This window comes from Anomaloglossus baeobatrachus, chromosome 4 (genome assembly GCF_048569485.1).
Source record: "Anomaloglossus baeobatrachus isolate aAnoBae1 chromosome 4, aAnoBae1.hap1, whole genome shotgun sequence".
NCBI classification, from domain to species: Eukaryota; Metazoa; Chordata; class Amphibia; order Anura; family Aromobatidae; genus Anomaloglossus; species Anomaloglossus baeobatrachus.
In genome coordinates this window covers 369,889,028-369,910,502 of record NC_134356.1, presented here as the reverse complement: position 1 = coordinate 369,910,502, position 21,475 = coordinate 369,889,028, and positions in this window count along the sequence as shown.

Below are 21,475 nucleotides of genomic sequence, written 5' to 3'. Positions count from 1 at the left end.
GCTGGGCTTGTCCCTGCTCTATTGATTATATGCCGGCTGTCAATTACCACGGATAGTCAGTGGAATCTTGTAACTGTGCAGAATTGTTCTCAGTGCACAATGGCAGTGCACTCCCTCACCGGCTCTGATTACAAGTGACAAGCTGGCAGCAGACCGCACGGTCAGTGCACATGCTAAGTAAAGAACGAGCAAGCAGAGACCAGAGCCATTCCCACAAGTGACGTCACTTCTGGACAGAGCTGGCGAAGGAGTGCACTGTCATTGTGCACTGAGAAGAATAGTGTACAGTGGTAAGATTCTACTGAGCATCTGCTGGAATTGACAGCTGGTGCATACAAAATAAAACACGGATTAGCCTGGCCCCTGAAATGGAGGTCACTGATGATGTTTTGTTTCAGCAAGAGGGCAGAGGCTGCAGATTGACCAGAGTCTCTGCCCCTTAATGACGTTTGAGTATCCCAGGGTGCAATGGGGATTTTCAAACAAAGTGTCATCATAGAGGAATTAGCAAAACAATAAAGCAGAGGAGTGAGAGAATTTTTCATTAACGTATTTTAGAAAAAAGATTGGATTATAACAGATTTAGAAGTAAAGTAAAATTTAGTTTTGGACCACCTCTTTAATGAATCAGAGCCAATAAGTATAGGCCACTTATCAGGGGCCACTGCTTTGTGCTTGACCCCCAGGAAAAAATTTGCCAGCCAGCCCCTGATTCCCCGCCAGGCTGAGTGTCAGACTGTCAGTGTCTAAAGCTCAGCGCCGGTGCGTCGTGTACATTGCAGTGTCCTAGAGGCTCCTCCTGCTCTGTTGCGTCTCTGGAGGCAGGCAGGCGGGTGGTAGCCATTGGTGGTTGTACTGCTCAGGGGCGGCTCAGCACGGTGTCTGCACCCGGCAGAGACTCAAACGGGCGCATCAGGCACAGTCAAAACAGCAGCACAGTAATAGTCTACTTACTGGACTGGTAAATGTATATCCTGGCTAAAATAAAGATTAATTCCTAATGTGTATACACAGTGTGCAGAATTATTAGGCAAATGAGTATTTTGATCACATGATGCTTTTTATACATGTCATCCTACTCCAAGCTGTATAGGCTTGAGAAACAATGACCAATTAAGTAAATCAGGTGATGCATCTCTGTAATGAGGAGGGGTGCGGTGCAATGACATCAACACCCTATATAAGGGGTGCTTAATTATTAGGCAACTTCCTTTTCTTTGGCAAAATAAGTCAGAAGAGAGATTTGAGGGGCTCTGAAAAGTCCAAAATTGTGAGATGTCTTTCAGAGGGATGCAGCAGTCTTGAAATTGCCAAAATTTTGAAGCGTGATCACCGAACAATCAAGCATTTCATGGCAAATAGCCAACAGGGTCGCAAGAAGCGTGTTGGTCAAAAAAGGCGCAGAATAACTGCCCATGAATTGAGGAAAATCAAGTGTGAAGCTGCCAAGATGCCATTTGCCACCAGTTTGGCCATATTAGAGAGCTGCAACGTTACTGGAGTATCAAAAAGCACAAGGTGTGCCATACTCAGGGACATGGCCAAGGTAAGGAAGGCTGAAAAACAACCACCTCTGACCAAGAAACATAAGATGAAACGTCAAGACTGGGCCAAGAAATATCTTAAGACCGATTTTTAAAAGGTTTTATGGACTGATGAAATGAGTGACTCTTGATGGGTCAGATGGATAGGCCAGAGGCTGGATCAGTAAAGGGCTCCACTCTGACTCAGACGCCAGCAAGATGGAGGTGGGCAATGGTATGGGCTGGGATCATCAAAGATGAACGTGTGGGACCTTTTCGGGTTGAGGATGGAGTGAAGCTCAACTCCCAGACCTCCTGCCAGTTTCTGGAAGACAACTTCTTCAAGCAGTGGTACAGGAAAAAGTCGGTATCGTTCAAGAAAAACATGATTTTCATGCAGGACAATGCTCCATCACATGTATCCAACTACTCCACAGCGTGGCTGGCCAGTAAAGGTCTAAAAGATGAAAAAATAATGACATGGCCCCCTTGTTCAACTGATCTGAACCCCATAGAGAACCTGTGGGTTCAGAACATAAAATGTGAGATCTACAGGGAGGGAAAACAGTACACCTCTCAGAACAGTGTCTGGGAGGCTGTGGTGGCTGCTGCATGCAATGTTGATCGTAAACAGATCAAGCGACTGACAGAATCTATGGATGGTAGGCTGCTGAGTGTCATCAGAAAGAAAGGGGGCTATATTGGACACTCATTTTTTGGGGTTTTGTTTTTGCATGTCAGAAATGTTTATTTCTAAATTTTGTGCAGTTATATTGGTTTACATGGGGAAAATAAAGAAGTGAGATGGGAATATATTTGTTTTTTATTAAGTTGCCTAATAATTCTGCACAGTAATAATTACCTGCACAAACAGATCCTCCTAAGATAGCCAAATCTAAAAAAAACCCACTCCAACTGGAAAAAATATTAAGCTTTGAAATTTATGAGTCTTTTGGGTTGATTGAGAACATAGTTGTTGATCAATAATAAAAAAATCTTTAAAATACAACTTGCCTAATAATTCTGCACACGGTGTATACGCCCCTAGTAGCTTGTATGCCGGCCCCCAGTAGCTTATATACAAAAGGGAGAGAAGACCTTGCTTCACCATATAGGTGCTCAGGAGAAAATACGTAGACTGAAAAGGGGGGAGAGCTCCGGCACACTACCTCAATGTAGTCAGACACAAAAGAGTTTCTTTTTATACTTATTTTATTTTGAAAAAAAGATTCATGCATATGATGTCCACAATTTTAACGTTTCGACCATATTTTGGTCCTCATCAAAGGGACCATCTGTGGTAGTTAGGCCAGGTGAGTTGTTACTAGGAAATGCTTCGCGGCAAGTACCGAAGGACCGTAGCTCAAGAGTATAATTAACCATATATTCTTAGAGCTATGGATCATGTGTAATACGCCCGGCCGCTATATTAGTTCGGCTCATTCAAATTCTATAGTTAGGTGCAGCCACTGTTTCCTATGTACTCACTCTGTAACAGGGTCTAGTAAGGAAATAGGAGAGCAATATTTTGCTCTAGTATCCAATAAGGTGCAACAGAGTAGTGTCCTTATCCTAGTTGAAACCAGTTCCTGTATACTCTAGTGTTGCATGCGGAAGTCCTCTGAGCAATAATCCCTGTCTAGTATAGGGAACCAGGCTGCAGTATATATAGTAGGTGAGGGTCTCTGTTCAGGTTCCTAAATGGTTATGGGTATCGCCCAAGGGGGACCGGACTGTCTGAACCGTGTGAAAAGGCAACAGGACCTGCTCCCTCAGTGTGGCAGAGGGAGCAGGTCCTGTTGCCTTTTCACACGGTTCAGACAGTCCGGTAAGTGCGTGTGACGGGGTTAAACGAGTTTGTGCGCCATGGGCAGCGATTTGCCCGTGACGCAAAAACGACGGGGGCAGGTACGATCGAACGTGCTATCGCACGATAGATCGACTCGTGTAAAGCAGGCATAAGTATTGACATATAAGTGAATTTATTTGCCATGAGACAAATTTTGGAGTAAATTTCAGCCAACTTTCAAAAGTTCCACTCATCTTCCTTCAGTGATTAGTCGTTAGTTGGATTTGTTTGTATGGACAAAAGACATATAATTCGCTGAGTTGAGCCGTTAAGTTGTCATAATTAGTGATGAACGAGCGTGCCGTCACTGTGCATTACTTGAACGAGCATCGGGATGCTTGGGTACTCGCGGAGTTCAGCCGAGTATTGTGGGTGCTCGAAAATTTAGTCCATGAAACACTGACCACAACACACAGGCTTGCTTCACTGCCTGATGTGTGCAGGCACCCCAGGAGTCAGTCGCAGTCTCTGAATGGCTCTCCCGGGGGATAAAAAATGTTCTCACATATAGTGTGACACAAAAAAAACAGCCTCCCGCCGGAAATGCTCTGTTTATGGCTGGCTGTGTGTGGGCAGAGACCCAAATAGGCCAATGATTGACGTTCCATAAAATGCTCGTTAGTTACGTCGTAGATTGTAAGCTCTCACAAACAGGGTTGTCTTTTTTGCTCTAATTATTGTATTTTTTTATAAGGCCTTGTGCACATGCTGCATTTTTTTTTTTGCTGCATTTTTGTGCATTTTTTGGGTGCAGTTTTGGTCCCAAAACTGCATGCATTTCCTACCCCAGCAAAGTCTATGAGATTTCAGTTTTCCTGTCCCCATGTTACAGCTTTTTTTTGTCTGCGTCTTTTTGGTGACCACAAAGCTGCAGTATGTCAATTCTTTCGGTATTGCTGCATCAGGAACATCCGATCTGTAAAACTGACACACTAAAGCCCAAGTAAATCCAGATTCTTTATTAGGCGTCAAAAAAAATGTCAAGTAGAGTATGGAGAAAAGACTCTTTCAAATAAATAACTTGAATTAAATACTTTTATTAATCACAATATTAAAAACATGCTAAAAATAAAGAGACATGAAAAATTCCAATGGGTTTTTTTTAATGCATATCATATCTCCTTTTCATGTAAACCAAACTGTGCCCTTTTGTGGTCAAGCTTATATAACGTAAAATATGGCAATACCCCCTGAACATAGCCTGATACAGTCATACAAGAGCAAGGTATAGTAAATTAAGAATTATGCTAAAGATGCAATACATAATGTGTATGAATAAAAACACCAACGTATGCTGCACAAAGTAAGAATGAATGCTTTCAAAATGCAAGCGTGTATGCAGAAAAAGCAACTATCACTGAAGGCAGATACCTCTGTGCACTAGAAGAACTAATGTTCTCCTCAGTGTGATTAAGCAGGGTAATAAATGAGAACAAAGTGCAAATGTTATGTACAGTTGAAATGAAGTATGGAGATATCAGTCAAAAACTATGCGTGCTAAAATAGTATTTCCTTATGAGAATATGACTAGGAATGCATTTGAACTACATCAATAAATAGATAATATGCAAACACAAAGTCTATAAGTAGACAGCATGGATGAATCCATTAGCAGCAGACATACATCAGAAGCATGAAGGAGATGTGAACAAAGAACGTTTTTACCAATGGACCCCTTATACGCGTTTCGCTGGAGTAGCTTTTTCAGAAGGGGCATGTTTTTGGTTGCAAACTGGGAGATTTTTAAAGACCTGTGGTCCAATCAAATGTACCCTTGTATGTTCCAGTCAGTGAGTGCAGTTCTGTATTTGCACTATGTGTCACGCTATGTCATCACCACTTCCTGGTGTGGGAAGTGGAGGCAAGAGCCACAGGGCACTCAGCGACGCGTTGGCATGAAAGCCCATCAATGATGAGATAGGGAACCTAGATTATAACCAATAATTTGAGAAGGGATTGCAGCAAGTGAGGAAAAGAATATAAATCAATTGTGTATTTGTACCAACAAAGAAAATATAGAATGTAGAAAAAATTAAAGTGACATTGTGTGCAGAATTATTAGGCAAATGAGTATTTTGATCAAATAATAATTTTTATACATGTTGTCCTACTCCAAGCTGTATAGGCTTGAGAGCCAACTACCAATTAAGTAAATGAGGTGATGTGCATCTCTGTAATGAGGAGAGGTGTGGTGTAATGATATCAACACCCTCTATATATGGTGTGCTTAATTATTAGGCAACTTCCTTTCCTTTGGCAAAATGGGTCAGAAGAGAGATTTGACGTGCTCTGAAAAGTCCAAAATTGGGAGATGTCTTACAGAGGGATACAGCAATCTTGAAATTGCCAAACTTTTGAATCGTGATCACCAAACAATCAAGCGTTTCATGGTAAATAGCCAACAGGGTCGCAAGAAGCGTGTTGGGCAAAAAAGGCGCAAAATAACAGCCCATGAATTGAGGAAAATCAAGCGTGAAGTTGCCAAGATGCCATTTGCCACCAGTTTGGCCATATTTCAGAGCTACAACATTACTGGAGTATCAAAAAGCACAAGCTGTGTCATACTCAGGGACATGGCCAAGGTAAGGAAGGCTGAAAAACAACCACCTTTGAACAAGAAACATAAGATAAAACATCAAGACTGGGCCAAGAAATATCTTATCTTAAGACTGATTTTTCATAGGTTTTATGGACTGATGAAATGAGAGTGACTCTTGATGGGCCAGATGGATGGGCCAGAGGCTGGATCAGCAAAGGGCAGAGAGCTCCACTCCAACTCAGATGCCAGCAAGCTGGAGGTGGGGTACTGGTATGGACTGGTATCATCAAAGATGAACTTGTGGGACCTTTTCGGGTTGAGGATAGAGTGAAGCTCAACTCCCAGACCTACTGCCAGTTTCTGGAAGACAACTTCTTCAAGCAGTGGTACAGGAAGAAGTCGGTATCGTTCAATAAAAACTTGATTTTCATGCAGGACAATGCTCCATCACATGCATCCAACTACTCCACAGCGTGGCTGTCCAGTAAAGGTCTAAAAGATGAAAAAATAATGACATAGCCCCCTTGTTCACCTGATATGAACCCCATAGAGAACCTGTGGTCTCTAATAAAATGTGAGATCTACAGGGAGGGAAAACAGTACACCTCTCGAACCAGTGTCTAGGAGGTTGTGGTGGCTGCTGCATGCAATTTTGATCGTAAACAGATCAAGCAACTGACAGAATCTATGGATGGAAGGCTGTTGAGTGTCATAAAGAAAGGTAGCTATATTGGTCACTAATTTTTTGGGGTTTTGTTTTTACATGTCAGAAATGTTTATTTCTAAATTTTGTGCAGTTATATTGGTTTACCTGCTGAAAATAAACAAGTGAGATGGAAATATATTTGTTTTTTATTAAGTTGCCTAATAATTCTGCACAGTACTATTTACCTGCAAAAACAGATATCCTCCTAAGATAGCCAAATCTAAAAAAACTCCACTCCAACTTTCAAAAATATTAAGCTTTGATATATATATATGAGTCTTTTGGGTTGATTGAGAACATAGTTGTTGATCAATAATAAAACAAAAATCCTCTAAAATACAACTTGCCTAATAATTCTGCACATGGTGTAGTTAAATTAGGAATAGGTAGTTGAGCCAAACACAAAATATATCAAGCAAATGTGAGTCGTAAGACTACAAATGTGAGATTTGTAAATGTATATGTATGTATGTATACTGTATCAAGCAAATGTGAGACTACACACAGTGAGGAAATATGCAAATAAATATATTAAATATAAAAAAGCGATAATAATGGATAGGATAAAGGGATAAAATACTAAGTTAGCGCAAAACAGATGTTATGTGAGAGCTGTTCATGCAGTAGTGATTAGACTCAAAAGGTATTTGTGAAAACCAAATTTCTGAACACCGTAAAAAAATAAAAATAAAAAAAGTAGCAAAAACTGTATTTTTATCATATAGCTGACAAAAAAGTGGACTAAAAGGTCATCTTGTCCAACATTAAACTAGCAGCCATACAGCTCCATCAGCAAACAAATAAAAAAGCTATAGCTCTCACAATACAACAATGCAAAAACATTTTTTTTTTCTATAAAATTGTTTTATGGTAATAAGGGGAAAACATAAAAAAGCAATATAACTGTGGTACCTCTGTAATTGTACTGACCCGGAAAATAAAGCTGTCATAATTTTTATGACACGGCGAAGGGGGTAAAAAAAAAAAAAAAAAAAAAGAAACAATTCCTGAATTTGTTACTTCTTGATTCTGCCTCACAAAAAGTGGAATACATAGTGATCCTAAAATATTATTTGGTCCAAAATAGTAGCAGTAAAAACTCCAACTCATCCCGTTACATGGCTCTGTTGTAGAAAAAGAAAAAAAACTATAGCCAAACCTAACAAACTATATAAATCTGGTATAGCTGTAATCGTACTGACCTGAAAAGTCAAGCCACCCTATCACTTAGGATTGTATAGAGATGGTTGTGCAATATGGCCCGTGCACAGACTGGAATGCACGCACTGGCCATGACTCTCCCAACCAAGGCGTGACAGCTTCATATATTTCTATGAGGCTGTCAAGCTCGGCATAGGAGACCTATGGCCAGTCTGTGCACACACTGTAATGCAATAGACAGGCTAGTTGTCTCCTGACCCGAGAGTGCAGCCTTATAGAAATATATGAAGCTGTCACGCTCTGGTCAGGAGTGCCGCAGCCAGTCTATGTATTCTGGTCTGTGCATGGATCAAATTGCACAAACATCTGAAAGAGCCCTTATATATCACCCCGCAAGGTGAACAGGGTAAACAATTGTAGTAAAGCTTCGGATTTGTTTATTCTACCTCCCAAATATAGTACTAAGGTTAGACTCACCTTTATCCTGTGCTTTATGCTGAACACTTACACTGGGAATTACGTGTAAATCTGAAAATGTTATTCAGACAACATTCCCAATGGAAAATTCAGTGTAATGAGGCATAGAGTCACTTTGAACTCCTTTCTAGCCGTGGTTGAGCGGTGTCCATCTTTTTAAGCATCTTTTTAGGCCAACAACAGTTTTTTGCACCTTTAAAAAGAATGACACTGGGGAACAGAGGCCAAACGGTGTTGAGAGTAGCTCTATTACCTCACTATAGTCAATGGATCCATCAAGGGTTTCACCTGAATCACATATTTCGGAAATGTGGATGGAAACTTGTAGGGTGCCGGAGGATGGTAGTCGTGGGCAAGGTTTAACTGTAGTATCATGCCCTGGCATGCTACAGAAAATACGTTTTCACAATTTAATGTTTGGGATGCTTTGCATACACTTGCTATCTGCTGCCTCTAATTTCCTCCATCTTAGAAAGTCCACCACATGGGAATTGTTTGTTTTATACAAAAGAAGTTTACTTAATGAAAACATTGTGGTTCACTGGATACACATCACAGCGGGCACGTTCACTTCAATAGTTCAGTTCCAACTTACAGTACACTTCAAGGCTGTTCTCTTTCTCCTAGACTGCTGCTGCAGTAATGTCTACTACCAGTTGCCAATGCTCTCAGCTCTAGATTTGCAATACCTCCAGAGTCCCTTCTCTCACACACCCACAGCTCCACGACTGTACTCTTCCTGGGAGTGGGTTCAGGTGCCTCACTTAGGCCACCCTACTTGAGCCTCTTGCCCCAGAGGTCTCAGGAGTGTCTGTCCAAAGAGAAGTGGTCTGACTCTGTATCGCACAAGTCAGTGTCTTCACTAGCACTGCCCTGCTTTCACTCTCTCAGCATCAGGCTCCATTACTCTTCCCCCATCAACTCCTTGTCTCACTTCCCCTATACGGAAGGGGGCTTTCAGGTGACCTCCTAACACAAGCCCTGAGCCTTATGCTCCAGACTTGCAGAAGTTTTCATGCAGGGAAGTTTCAGAGTCCTGCCCAACCCTAACAGGACACACCTGGCCACACATTATCTCTCATTGGGCTTAGCTTTGACTGACCCTAAGATGGAGTCTCTCCTTTAGCCACAAGAACTGGCTCCTGCACTGTTGGATAATCCCACAGCTTAATTCTTTCTTAGGCTGCTTTCACACATCCGGTTTGTGCTGAGCGGCACAATCCGGCTCAAAAAACTATGCAACGGATGCGGCGAAAAAAACGGATCCGTTGCATAAGTTTTTCCATGCGGCCCGTCCGGTTTTTGACGGATGCGGCTTAATACTGAGCATGCGCAGTACAAAAAACCGCATTCGGCGCCATGCAGTTTTTTCGCCGCACAAAAAAACGTGCCAGGCAACGTTCCATCCGGCCGCCACATGGGCTAAATATGCCGCATCCGGCAAAAACCGGATGCAACGGAAGGCCATGTGGAACAATACGGCGCTAATGCAAGTCTATGCGGGGAAAAAACGGATTCGGCGGCAAAAAAAAAGGTTGCGTTTTTTCTGCACAGCGCAGTATTGTGCCGCACGGCAAAAATAGGATGTGTGAAAGCAGCCTTATACCTCTGTCATCTGTTTCTACAACAACTAAACTGGCCACTAGATGGCAACATCTTCATTTTTACATTATAATTTACATTCTTAAATTACTCTGCATTATCATGTCACTACTATCACCACACTTTCCTATAAATGCTAATGTATGTGCTCAGTATAGCGCATAGGATAACTGTGAACTGATCCAAAAATGTTCTGTACCCCAAATTACCATAAAACAACACTTAACTCAACTCACAAAAAAACAAGTCCCCATTCAGGTCCATCATCTGGTAATGGAAATATTGAAATACTGGTAACTGGTAGCATTAATGATCCGAAAAAAAAATATCGCTCCCCCCAGAAAAAAGAAATCCAGTAAAACCTGCACTTCCAAATCCAAATGCCCCCCTTCCTTCAGAGCACCACCATGTGTCTAAACCACAGTAAACGTCCATATGTTTGGCATTGTTTTAGTGAGAAGAGCCCGCTTAATGTACGAGATCTGTGTCTCCACAAGCATGAGCTGGGCACAATGTACGGGCACTATAATGTACTGAGTAATAAAAGTGCTTATGTGCAATTTTTAATTCAGCAACATTCACTATGTTTGACTCCATGGGTGTTTTCCAGAGACAAAATCGTCAGTACACCCATACGCTACCTTCACACATCTGTGTCTCCGGTACATGTGACGTCTGTTTTCACATACCGGAGACATAGGCACACGTAGTCCCCTTAAAATCAATGGGTTTGCACACATATGCGTGTTTTCACATGGACTGTGTGTCCATATCGAGCATACGTGTGTTCGTGTGCTCCACACGTAGGCATGTCCGTTTTTCTTCGGCAGCATGGGTGTCACACGGACCACACGGATGTGATCCGTGTGACATCAGTGTGACACGTACCGGAGAAAACCATGTTTCTGTGAAATACAATGAATTTCTACACTCACTGCTTGATGAAATTCTCCAGCACTGCTATCTCTGCCGCTGCTGTCACTTGCTTCCGACCCCTGCTCATTGTGCTTCACATTTTCACTGCACCGAGGACCGGAAGCAGCAGCGGGGAGTCAGCAGGGCCGGATACCACAGAGCAGAAGACATCAGCACCATGGACAGCAGCGCCAGGGACATTTAAGCATAAAGTTCCTGTTTTCCGTGTATTATCATGGATAGCACACGGAGAACACTTATGTGCCACAATCACTGCACACGGAAGGCTATACGCACCTTTAACATGTCCATGCAAAACATGTGTGGTTTTACATGGACGTGTGAAAGAGGCTGTAGATGAATTCCAAGAAAAGTGTCATTTTCAAAATGTTGTCACTTGAGGTTTTTTTTTGCTGTTCTGGTGCTTAGGGGCCCTTCAATTGGAGTCCACAAATTATTCTAGGAAAATCTATCTCCATAAGTCAAATGGCACTGCTTTCTTCCCGAGTCCTATGGTGTGGCTAAACAGTACTGTACAATCACATTTGAGGCATTGCCACGCTTAGTAGAAATTGTGTAACACATTATGTGACTTTTTTACCTATTGCACCTGTGACAATTGGAAATCTGGGGTTAAAACATAATTTTAGTGGTAAGAATGTAATTATTCTTTCTTCACTGCCTAATAGTATAACATTTTTATGACACACCTGTGTGGTCAATATGCTCACTGCACCGCTAGCTGATTTCACTGAGGAGTGCAGTTTGTAAAATGGAGTTACTAGTGGGGTATTTCTGCTATGCCAATACCTCAGGGGCTTTGACAATGTGACATTGCGCATCCAAACCATTCGAGCAAATTCTTAAGTCCAATTTGGTGCTCCTTTCTTTCTCAGCTTTGCACTGTACCTCAAAAATAGTTCACGATAACATGGAGTGTATATGCGCACTCAGGAAAAATTGTTCAACAAACTGTGTGGCATACCCCATGTCTGGCACCTAGTCTTCCAGCTGCCAGGCTTAAGCCTTCACTTCCCCCTTGTTCTTCTCTCCGCGGGCACCCGTGTCCATTCACTGACTAAGCCGACTTCCAGCCCCTCTCTCGGGCACGTTCGTCTAGTCCCTGGACTCTTCTATGCTCATTCCGAGGTCAGCCATTTTTTTTCCAGACAATTGGAGGATATCTCCGGCTTCCCCGACGGGCCCAAGTTAGAAAACACTGTCTACACTCCAGGAACTCCGCTGCAGAACCGATCTCTCTCTTGTCTGTCGCTACAGCCAACCCTCCTGGCCATCATTCTCTCCTCCCACCTTTGCTCTCAGTTCTTTTGGTACTCAGGAAGCACCTGACACTACTATACTTAATTAATATACATTATACAATACAATTACTATAAAATCCACATTATGCAGTAAAACATAGTATAAAATAAAACACATTAATTCTCGATCGCTAGATGGCGCCGACCGCTGCACTGCTTACCAGTCATCATACTCCAGCAGCAGCAGCACTTTAGACATTCGGTTTACAAAACACAACCATATTATAGTACATTCAGTACAAGACACATCAGATATGTAAATGCCGTAGGAGTGGGGAAAAGCTACTGTGCCGCCCTGCGACAGCCGACGAGCTGCTCGGATCCAGATCCGCAGTGGCTCGAGGCGCGGCCGTATGAAGCCGTAATAGTCGCCGCCTGTGCACTTCTCCAGCACGGGGATCAATGCTAGGCTGTATTTCAGCCTCCAGCACTGGTGGCAGGTAAATTTCTGCGGCCTTGACAGCCGTCGGGATGCCGCGCGGTAGTGGAACCGGTGGACTGGAAGGTACCACTCCCGCTACTGTAGGCAAGAAAACCGCAGCCGGTGTTGCAGGGCTTGGGTGCTCCGCCTCTGAGGATGGGCCCGGTGATGCGGCCGGGTCTGATCTGGCCGGGCTCCGAGAGACCGCTGACGTGACTGGGATAACAGTAGACATCGGGGCTACTGCTGGAGCTTCATATGAAAATGCTGCAGGTTCCGCTGCCGGGATGGGTGATGGCAGCTCGGCGTCCACCAAGGAAAGGGTAGGTGACGGTGAAGTGGTTGCCGCAAGCGCGGGCGGACCGGATCTCTCAGCCGCCATGGCCGGATTAAGGTAATCAACAGGGACTAGGTAACCGCTTACCCTTTCTTCACGTGGGATTTCAATCTCACGGGCTCGCACCGCCACCGCCAGGCTCCTCATCTCTTCCCTCCAGTGATTCAGTATGAACAGGAACTGCGTCCGCATTCTCCTGCACAGCTGCTTGGTCTCCTCTTCAATCCAAGTCGCGGTCCCGGGAACAGCACGTTCCGGTGACCAGCTCCGCTCCGCCATCTTGCCTCTGCGTTGTCCAGGAACAGTATGGCAGAGTCCTGGCGTCCCTGCTTCTCTTCCGCTCTCGCTACATTCAGGCATGCCCCCTCGTTTTACTCCCAGTACTCTTTTGCGCGCTGTGGCCCTCTGGGAACTTCCGGTTCCTGTTTCAGGCTGAGGATGAAGGGCGGGGCTTCGGCTTCACATGCTTTGCGAGGAAGATGGCGTTTTTGGCGCGAAAACAGCGGAAAAATTGCGGACGTTGTGGGAAGAAGGATTTGGACTCCCGGACTTCACTTTTCAAGGCGCACGTCACCCAGGTTAGTGGGTCCTGCTCGCGTCCTGTTCGTGACGCCAAGATATTTAAGGTGTGCCGCCCCGTGACAGCCGACGGGCTGCTCGGATCTGGATCCGCAGTGGCTCGAGGGGTCTCCGGACCCGGGGCGGGATCGCGCGGCCGCTCGAAATGAAAAAGGTGGAAAAGATATTTACAAAAGGGGGTGAAAGGATTGGATAGTGTTCGTGATGCCACCCATGGGTCGTGGTAAGGAGGGATACCACTGCTGCTGCGTTTGGGGAAGAGCGCCCGGGAGCGATGGAATAGCAGATTGTGATGTTAACCCCTCCGTGGGCAAGGGGATGGTGTCCCGGGGCTCGGTGATGGATGGCTGGGGACCCATGGGGAGTAGAGGGGCACAATGTACTCACACAGTCCAGAGATGCTGACACTGATACCGGGTAAACCAAAGTCCTGAATTCCTTGCAACCTTTGGGTGAGAACGCTGGGTCCGTGCCCTTTTGGCGTTGCTGGTTGGTCTGAAGCCTTGTCCCTTGGCACTGTGTTTCCTCTGTGTGGATCCCTTTCACCTGAAACTACTCGGGTCCCGCTCACCTGCGTGGCTAGCAGGCTGAGCCTGTTCTCAGGGTTCACGCTTGGCATTTTCTGGACGGATTTGGGAAGTCCTATCCCCCTTGTTGTGCTAGTACCCCGATTTTGGAGCGGGTGGAGAACGGTTCGTGAAGATTCCGTCCTCGTCGGGTGAATTATTGGGCTGTATAAAGCTCCTTCCCAGCCTAGGGTCCACGTACCCCGCCATGCCCTGGCCCCTGCCCGGTTGTAGCACAAGGCCGCCGGTCTGCCCTCCATGGCAGTACCGTGCCCCCTGTCACTACTCCCTGCGACCGGGGTTCCAGCTCCTTCCAGGCCAGGCCAACATCTGGCACCTGGGACAGGTACAGGAGCCCAGCTCCGCAGCGTGACCTTGTTCTGTCACAGCTCACTGGCACTCTCCGACTACTCTGACACTTCTGGCCCTCCTTCTACCATTCCCCATCTGGGTGGCCCTATTCCCCTCAAGCCACCAAATGGGTGTCTGGTGGGTGTGGTGCAGTGTGTTCCTCAGGATTTGTGTACACCTGTTCTTAGCAACACCAAAGGGACAGGACCCATAACCAAGGAGGAGCGGGTACCATGCAGAAGGGCAGATTGCACGGCACCCTTGTGATGACCTGATAGGCCAGGGCATCACACTACCACCTCCTATATCAATATGCTCACTGTAGCCTTAGATGATATCATTGAGGAGTGTACTTTGTAAAATGATTCCACTTATGGTGGATATGCTTTTCTAGGATGTCAGGAGCTCTGGCAATGTGATATGGCACCCCCAAAATATTCCAACTAAATCTGAACTCCAATATGGTGCTCCTTCCCTTCTGAGCATTACACTGAGCCTAAAAAGTAGTTTTCGACCACATATGGAATATTGGTGAACTCAGGAGAATTTGTGTAACAAATTTTATGGTCCATTTTCTCCTGTTACCCTTTTTTTGAAAATTAAAACTTTGGGGCCAAAGCAAAATTTTAGTGGAAGAAATTGTAATTTTTTACATTCACAACCCAATGTTATACAATTCTGTGAATCCCCTGAAGGTTAAAATGCTCATTATACCCCTAGATGAATTCCTTGAGAGTAGTTTCCAAAATTGGTTCACTTGTGGGGGGTTTCGCTGATTTGGCATGTCAAGGAATTTTCAAATATAGAGGATTACTGGAAAGTTGGTATTATACCACATGGGCTTAAGGTTCAGATATTCCCGGCCTGAGAGGTAGATCGGCAGTTTAAGGGAGTATCGGAGAAGGGGCTTTTACAATGCTCACGGATCATATTAGACATGCTGGTTAGTCATGACAAAACCTTATTGTTACAAATTAAGGACCAGATCAAATCAGTAGAACAACAAATTAATAGTTTTGATCAATTAACTCAGGTTCAGCCTTTCTGTACTAAATTGAAAGATGATAACAATAGGTTTAAAAGAGAAATCATGGCAGGCAAAAAGAAAAAAATTCTCAAAGATAAACAGGCTTTTGAGTCTTAAATAGAAGGATAAAAACCCGTACTACTAGCATGAACCAATCTACTAACCTTGGAAAAACTACATCTAGTGATTTTTTTGTCAATGAACACCAGCGATCCAGAAGGAGGACAAGGCGTGGGGGCCGTTCAAAGAACAATAAAAGAACCCCGAAGTCAAGAATTCCATTCTATATTCAGACCAGGTTCAGAAACAGAGTTCCGATGCACCAGAACTGAACTAGAGGGTGAGACTAACTTAACGTATTGTTAATCTAACTACGTACTTACTAATGCTGAATAATCAGTGTTGGAGAGGGGTTTATCCTTCTCTCCTATGGAAACTATTGATAAGTTTACCCTCATCAAAGACGTTTACCTTTTTGTAAAATGTAATTTTTAAGTTTCTTTATCACGACCCTAAGGTTGTCACTAACCTTCCAGAATTGGAACAACGTGCCTTCCAGGATTTGTTGGATCTCTTACATGAAAATGAGGACCCCACAGATAAGAGACCCTTTACCTTAAGGCTTCTGTCACAACATACTCCTTCCCTAGCAATATCTGCAACCTTTTTTAACACTGTGGTTCACGATATTCAAAGTCTTAAAGGGAACCTGTCAGCAGAAATGTTGCAATAAACCTAAAAGATTCCCCCTCTGCAGCTCCTGGGCTGCATTCTAGCAAGGTTCCTTTTGTTATTGTGCCCCCTTTGAGCCCAAAATAAATACTTTATAAAGTCTTACCTTTTTGTATGCTAATCTTTTTTTTGTACACGGGGGCGGGCTCTCTTGCGTCCGTTAGACGCCCTCCTGCCATTTTACGCCGTCCCCCATCGCTCATTTCCATACCTGAGGACGCCGCCCAGTGGTCCAGAGGTCCCCGCGCATGCCCAGTGCCACTCTCGCGGGAGTGAGCACTGTGACGTGTGACTGCTGGTGACGTGATTGCTCAGGCGTGAGAATACGGGCGGCGCTGTGATTGTCATCAGCAAGTACCCGCCCATAATCTCGTGCCCGCGCTTTTCACTCTGCCTCCACCGTCATGCTGCTCCGCTCCTCCCATCTATTTCCTGCTCCAGGGAAAGATGGGTAAAAGGTGACGTGGGTTCATCTGGCCAGCGCTTGCGCAGAACGGTGGAGGCAGAGGAGAAAGCGCGGGCATGAGATTATGGGCGGGTACTTGCTGATGACAATCACAGCGCCGCCCATAATCTCACGCCTGCGCAATCACATCACCAGTGGTCACACTGTGCACAGTGCACAGTGCTAAGTCCCGCGAAAGTGGCATGGCGCATACGCGAGACCTCAGGAGCACTGAGCGGCGTCCTCAGTTATAAAAATGAGTGATGGGGGACGGCGTAAAGCGGCAGGAGGGCGACTAACGGATGCAAGAGAGCCCGCCCCTGTGTACATAAAAAAAGATTTGCATACAAAAAGGTAAGACTTTATAAAGTCTTTATTTTGGTCTCAAAGGGGGCACAAAAACAACAGGAACCTTTCTAGAATGCAGCCCAGGAGCTGCAGAGGGAGAATCTTTTAGGTTTATTGCAAAATTTCTGCTGACAGGTTCCCTTTAAAGTCCAGTACAGGACACAGGAGAATTTTACTAAAGAATAGAGGGGCGCAATTTTGTCTCTTAAAAACAATCGGTCTTTTGCGATTAAGGAAGGTTATACTATGTCCCGTGGATCTATATATTGCAAAGGCTAGGAGACAATTACAAGATACATCCTTTACCACCATCAGACCCTACATTTATTTTTCAGAAAAAGCTAAATCTGATTGTCCAGAACGCTTTCACGGGTGGTGTCATTAATAAGGAAAGAGACAATTTGATGACCTCTAATCCAATGTTTCCACCTTTTATCTGTTGCCGAAGGTGCACAAGTCACTCACGAACTCTCCAGGTAGGCTCATTCTTGCAGGGATTGGGGGTTGAATGAAAAACCTTGTGATTATATGGACTTCTACCTTCAGCCACTTGTGATCATTCTTCGGTCATATAAACGGAATACTCAACATCTACTAAGGACCTTGGAAGATGTCACCGTCCCTCAGGATAGTTTATTAGTATCATTGCATGTGGAGTCACTATACACTTGTATCGGCCATGAGATCAGACTGAGCATTGTCGCCACATTTCTTCAAGAACAACATGAAGGTATTGCACCACACTGCACCTTCTTATTTTATCTGCTCTCTTTTAAATTAAAGCAGAATTATTTTGCCTTTGACTGGGCCATCTACAGACAGGTCTCTGGAACCGCGATGGGTGCACATTGCATTCTTTCGCCAATCTTTTTTTGGATTGGTGGGAGGACGCGCAAGTGTATACCTTGCATTGGTTCCGGGGGCACATCTATGGTTGGTTCTGGTACATAGATGATATTGGTTTTGTGAACAGGATCGTAGGAGGATTGCTTGAAGTTCATTTCGGAACAGAATTCAAATATCCTTAATATTCATCTAACCTTGCAGATTTCGGCTACCTCCATGAATTTTTTGGATTTGAGACTGGAGATCTGTGAGCAATGCATTGTGACAGATCTATTTCATAAGGCCACTTCCACCAATAGCCTTCTTCATTATGGGAATTTTCATCCTAGGCATCTCAGGAATGGGATCCCTATAGGCCAATATCTATGTGTCAAAAGAAACTGCAGCCATAATTCTTACTTCCTATTACAGGTAAAAGCACTTTCAGAACGATTTCACGTCAGGGGCTATCTGAAGAAGGTAATTGGTAGAGCATTTCATCGAGCAAACACGGAGGACCCCTAGTCACTGTTGATACAAAAGAATAGGAAACAAGAAGCTGATGGTGGAGTGCGGCTGGTAGCTACCTTTTACAATCAGTAGGGGGGACATTTACAAGTTTAAAAATATTGTCTCCACCAGGCCTCTTTTGACGGCTAGAAGACCCAAAAATCTGAAAGACCATGTGAGTAGAAGCCACTTCAAACGCCCATCCGCCAATTTACTGTAGGTACAGGTTTTACTACCATATCAAGGGTTATTTTCCTTGTAGCAATTATTCTATATGCCAATTCATCTCAGCATCCTCCATTTTTTTCAATCACACGAATCAGAAGGAATACCAATTGAAGCATTACATGAACTGCTGCACGACTAATGTTGTTTATGCGCTTACATGCCCATGTAAGAAGACATATGTGGGACAGACCACTCAAGAGTTACGGAAACGCATCCAGTAGCACTTTTCGAATATTTCACATGCCGAAAAACACTGTAAACAGGGCAAGACTCTATCAACAGTTGCAGAGTACTACCTTCAAGCACACAACTGTTGGATTTTTGACACTATAATTACTGGACTTGACCTTGTTCTCAGAAAAATAAGAGGGTGCAATGTGTCCTTACCTCTATTATGCCTTGAGTCTTGCTGGATAATTAATCTGAATTGTGTGGCTCCGTCAGGCATGAATGATAAACTGCTATTCACGGGTCACTACAAACAGTGATCTCCACATACGTTTTCATTCATGCCTGACCTTATACCATACCCAGCCCTTCTCTTCTACTTTTTATCATGTTTGCAGGTTAATTTAGAACTTGACTGTTTTCTATGCCATGCTATTTATGCCTTTTTGTTAGTATTTTGTTCTATGTGACATTTTGCTATATACATGCATATTTTGATGTACATAGAATAAAGGTCTTTGCATTATTTGTAAAATAAGTTTAATTCCCTCATCTTGTCTGTAGGATGTTGTTTAGCATGACAACATTCTTTTTATGTGTTTGTAGTGGCCCCTACATATGGATTAGAGGCAATGTGTAACCTTTCACATCTCCTTTAATTATAGGGTTGATCTGGAGGCATTATTTATATGTCCCTCTTAAATTATAGATCTTTCATACTGCGCACTCTATTCTGAGGTGCGCGGTATATGTGCACCGCTGATGCGTCCTACTGTGGAACGCATCCACATAGGTAGTTCTCCTGCCCTGCTGATGTCTTTCCTCTCACGCATGCGCTCCTGAGTAGAGTGCTGGTCCTGTCCTCTTTGCTTCTATTCTCTTGTGTATGGATTCACTCACGCGGCGGTTACAGGACCTTTTTGATTGTTTCTGGCAGTGCGCTCCATGCTGGAACGCACGCCGGGTTTCGGCACATGTTCTATGTTATTTGCCAGCACTTAGGATCGGACCACAAGCACCCCATAAGGGAAACTAAGATTTCTATTCCCAGGTACCACTAATCAGCTGTTCTAGTCACCTGATACCAATATGCTCAATTGTTTTAGATTTATATACTCTGCTATTCTGTGCTTGGGCAGCAATCCCTGAGGAAGCCACAATGGTGGTGTAACGAGTGGGGCTGCACCACTTTTTTCTCCTCTCATTTCATCTTAGCCAATTGTTTATTCGCATTCTGGTATGATCATTAGTTTGCCAATTGGCTCTCTGGTAACGTACATTATTTTATGTGGTTTGCTTATACTGGGCCTGTATACTATTTTGTATGGTACAATGTTACTTTGTTGAGAACTGGAATGTACAAGTGTTTTCTATATTATTTTGTGGTACAATTCCCTTTTTAAATGTTTTTATTGTTCTCTTGCACATGACTTTGATTAATAAATATTTTGCACTTTATTTGGCTTTAAAAGGTGACCTTGCTTATGTAGCGCCCCACGGGGCAGGTGTTTTAACCTACTCGTTGCCGGGCTGGGGTGCACATCCTCTGCATTGTCATGGGGTGACCTGGCCCGGTTCCGTTGCCCCGAGGCATACAGGAAGGAGGATTGGTGGGTGGTAGGGAGGATGGAGGTAGTAGTTGGAGGTTAGGAAAGTTTATTAGGATTGTGACGCCACCTGCGGTAAGGCGCCAAGTAATTGCCGCCGCTGCTGTTGCTGTCCTCTGAGGCAGATGTCACTGCAGCCAGGATGGTTTTGCTTCCTGCAGGAGAAGCTAGGCCCGAGGGATATGCTGATGGTTGAATGGGACAATACGTTGGGGGTGCAGCGCTGAGGGCGACGACAAGCACTGGACACACAGGTTGGCATTTCTTTTTACCTTTTACTAGTATTTGGTGTAATCCAGGAGCTAGCGGTCCAGTCAGCCTGGAAGCAGCAGGGGAAATTTCTCTCTGCCTGATACTTGTAAGCCTCCTTTTTTGCGCAGGTGTAGGTCGCTGTGGCCTGAAGCCGCATAGCATCCCTTTTCTATGTGTATTTATGTCCTCCATCTGACGGGTGGCGTGAGTCGGTGCTGGAGCCCACTCTATAGCAGTGACTCCTGGCTCTTTCTTGCCACTTCGCCTCCGGATTTTGGGTGAGCCAGAGGAGGTGAACTCTTCTGCCCTCCGGCGTTACTACTGGACCGTTAGCACCCAGTCGCCTGGGATGCCGGTGTCCCGCTCGAAGCGCTCGGTCCTGGAGAGCTGGGTAGCAGCTCTCAGACAGCGACCGTTCTCTTTGCTGTGTACTACTGTTCTGTGGTCTCACTTCCTGTTGCTTCCTAATCCCTCCTCCAGGTCAGTATGTTCAGAGAGGCTCCCTTCAACACAGGTTATGAGCTCCCACTACTGGTCCAGAGGAGTAAGTCGTGTTGCATGTTAGTGTAGCTGGCAGAGATTTCCCCACTGTTTTCAAGCATGGCATTGCCCCCAGTGATGAGAACAATGCCACTGTGGCTCCCAGAACCACTGGGGTGCCACACTTATATTGTACATTAATTAGGTATTTGCATCTATATTTCCTATTCTAGATGCCTGTGCAGTCTCCAGCATCCTTTCTTTCCCCTATTTACGAATCCTCAAATGTGATATGGTGTGCACAATCTATTACAGCCAAAATAGTGCTCCAAAATTCAAATAGCGCTCCTTCCTTTCCGAGCCCTGCTATGTGCCCAAATAGTAGTTTTCCATTACACATGGGGTAGTAGTGTACTTACTAGAAATTGCACAACAAATTTTATTGTGCATTTTCTCCTGTTACTGTTGTGAAAATGCGAAACTTGGGGTTAAAACATTTTTGCCA